We start from the raw sequence: 3479 nt of genomic DNA on the forward strand, positions 1-3479 counted from the left end.
CCAGCACTGCGCCGGAGCACGGATTGCACACGAACGCGGGAGGAGGCCCCGCACAAACAAGGCATGATTGTTTTCCTTGCATTACAAAGTGATCCTCACAAAAAGTAACACAAAGCACGCTCTCCACCCCTCTGTTCCAAGCCCACGTTGTTCTCCAGGTTGCCGAATCTGTGCCAGTCTGTCAGCAGTGTCCCATGGCCATTCACCACTTCCCACAGGGATGCTGCTGGACCCTCGCTCTGCTGGCCGTGTGTCACTGCTCCCCAGGGGCTGATGCTAGGGCATCACAGGACAGGACCACCTCACAGACACCTACGCAAGGTATAAACACAGCCTCATCATCCTGCATTTGCAAAGCTCTTCTGGAAACCTTGAAAGAACTTTCAGAAAGCCCTGTGTGCCTCATGCTTGCTTCAGATACCATAAAAAATAAGTAAAATGTTGATGTGTTATCTGCTGTTGGCTTTTGATAGCCTGTTTCTCCAGCACAGATAGAAAGAATAAAGGGAGCTCTACAGGGAAGAGATTGCACTGAGGAATATTTCTAAATCACTGATCAGTGAAGGAAATAAAGGGCCTTAGAGCTTGTTGCTCACTTAAAGCAAACAAACAAACAAAAAAGATAATTGACTTTATTGGGACTCTAGGCAAAGCATTTATCTAAAGTACAATATATTTTTATTGTGCCACTGGGAGCTGGATGCAAATATTTATAAATCTTCCTTTGAGGAGGTTAGCACTCAACTGTTTTAAATACCTTTGTGTGCTACGAAATCTTTAAACCAGACATCCCTCACATTTAAAAGATGCCTGCAGAGAGGCATGGGCCCACATATGGAAAACACCACATGTCCTCATGGATGAAGCCACCCTCCCCAACAGGAGGCTGAGGCTGAATTACCCTACAGCAGACCCTCAGTGATGGTGTGTGGATGAGGACCCACTGGGTCTGGACCAGCTCTGAAAGGGCAGAGCAGAGCTGGGCATCAGTGAAATCCCCTGGGGCAGGCTGGGGCAAGCAGCTCCCCAACCCAGGTGCATTGGGTGCTGTGCCAGGCAGAAACACAGGGGCTCAAGGACACTTCAGCCTGGTGGGGTTAGCTGCTGGCCACTGTTAACAGGAACAGAGTTCACTCATTTAAAACTCATTCAGGTATCTCTGCACTCACCATGCTCTCTTTGGGACTACAAAGCCAGCACACTGTTGGTAACATGCAGCTGTGCTAAGGCAGTGGCAGACCCAGGCTGTAAGTGAGGTAAGGAGTGCAGGAAGGTTTTATCTTATATTGTAACAGCTGATATGTTGGAAGAACTGGACAAACACTGGCCCAGAAAGGGTTTGGATATCCTACAACTTGTCTTTTTTTGCAGTTGTGTTAATTTATCACCAAGGATGGAGCCTGCAGAGGCTGTGGAGAGCACACAGGGCTGGCATGCAACCTGCTTGGTGCTGCTTAGCTGCACTGAACTGAAATCAGTGACACTGGGGCAGTGCAGCTCACTGTTCAGGCCACACAGTAATTTATAGGTGTCTTTTGAAACCTTTTTCTCCTGTACATTGAAGGAAATATTCTCTGCCTCTTCCAGTACAGGAATTAGGGGCAGAAATTGAAGCCTGATTCATAGTGAAGCCCAGCTTCAAAACAAGCAAAAGTAAATTGTTCTTCAGAGTGCAGATGGCCTTATGGGACCCCTTGCTGATGATGTTTTGCATGCTGAAAGTCTGCATGCATTCAGGAGGAAGCAGAAGTTCCTGGGAAAGGAACCTACAGAATGCTGCTACATGCACACTGCAAACCATGTTTAGCTCAGGAAGCCCTGAGCTGAAAATTATTCGAGGCTGCAGGAGTATCTGATGCATCTGTTTTCTTCTTGCTTTTCTCTGCACACCCATTTATGATGCCCTTCAGAGACAGGGTGCTGGGCTGGATGGACCTATGGCCAGGAGTGGTATTGCCAGATTTATGGTCTTATAAATCAAGCCACCCTGATCCAAGTCATCTTTACACCAGTATGACAGTGTCTGTACATTGGGACAAAAATAAACTATGTGGGACCCATGAAAAGGAAGAGCTGAAGGATGCAGGAATCTAAAACAAGAAGTGAGAAGAGAAGCCAGCTCCTAGGAGCAGCCATGCCACAGAATGCAAAGTTTTCCCTGGCCCTTACCTTTCTTCCCTGGGCCCTGATGAGGACAACTGCAGCTGACCAGCTCCTGGACCAGGATGGTCACAGTCCTCTCACCAGCCCAGAAGGAAAACTATCTGTAGGCACATAAAAATACAGAAAGACAAGAAGCAATTCCATTTTGGTCCAGGGTCTCACCACTCCCACTCCTCACAGGCAACCCTTTTTCTTTGCACTGGGCATTTTGTACATATTTGTCTGGAAGCACCTGCCCTGGGTGAAGGAGCAGAGGGGCACAGGTGTGTGGAGTCCAACCATACAGCTAATCCTCAGCCATAAACATGGGCAAAATAAAGTATCAGGCTGCTTTCTCTTTTTTTTTTTTTCCCCATCTTTTGAAACTGGCAACAAGAAGTGTTTTCCACTTCTTCTGTTCCCTGTGTTGCTACAGCTTCCACTGAGCTCTCCATACCTCAGCTCTCCAGGGTAGCAGAGCACATACCCCATCTGGAGGCACTAAAGGAGGAATTGTTTGGTCAGTATCACTCTGAGGACGTCTGTCCTGCCTGGGGAGGCTTAGTAGGAGTACTGGAACCTCCTGGCCTGTTCCCATGGGCAGGGAAGACTCAGAAGCAGGAGTTACTGGGATTTACTGGTGACCATGTTCAGCAGCAGCCCAATGGTCCCAGCATGGGCACCTTTGAAACACTTTGACCTTTCAGGATTAAGAATAACAGTGATTAAATGTAATCCAGCATGTGGACATGTCCAAATACTGCCGGCCTGAAGGGTGTAATGTAGGAAGCCAGCAAATGTGTGTCTGGTGTCAGAGTAGCACAGGTCTGTCCCTGCACCACAGCGAGTCTCACCAAGGGCACCAAGCATGAGTGAAGCATGAAATCCAGGTGACAATAGGCAGTCACAAGGAAGCATCTTCCTGGGGGCTGTTGACATTATTATTCTAGATCAAGAAGCAAATCCTACATGTTAGTTACTTAGCAGATGAAGTTACCATGCCAACTCATATGCTACCTTTTTTTTTTTTTAATTATTATTATTGCAAGAGTAGGCAGCTCTCCCTTGAGATTTCACAAAAGGGGAGGAAAAATGTCAAAGTGCCAAGAATATAATGGAATTTCTAGCCTCAACCCTATTTTCCATATATCTGTTTTTCAGCTTACATCCTGCTCCTTCTCATGGCAGCAGCGAGGCTAAGCCAAGAGACTCTCTGAATGGTAATTTAGTGGCCAGCCCACGATATTGTGGTGCTACACTCCAGTAATCCGCAGTTCTCTACCCCCGCTTCACACAATATTCAGGGAACTAATGCAAGGAGCTGGTGCCAAATGATT

This window comes from Haemorhous mexicanus, chromosome 6 (assembly GCF_027477595.1).
Source record: "Haemorhous mexicanus isolate bHaeMex1 chromosome 6, bHaeMex1.pri, whole genome shotgun sequence".
Classification (NCBI taxonomy): Eukaryota; Metazoa; Chordata; class Aves; order Passeriformes; family Fringillidae; genus Haemorhous; species Haemorhous mexicanus.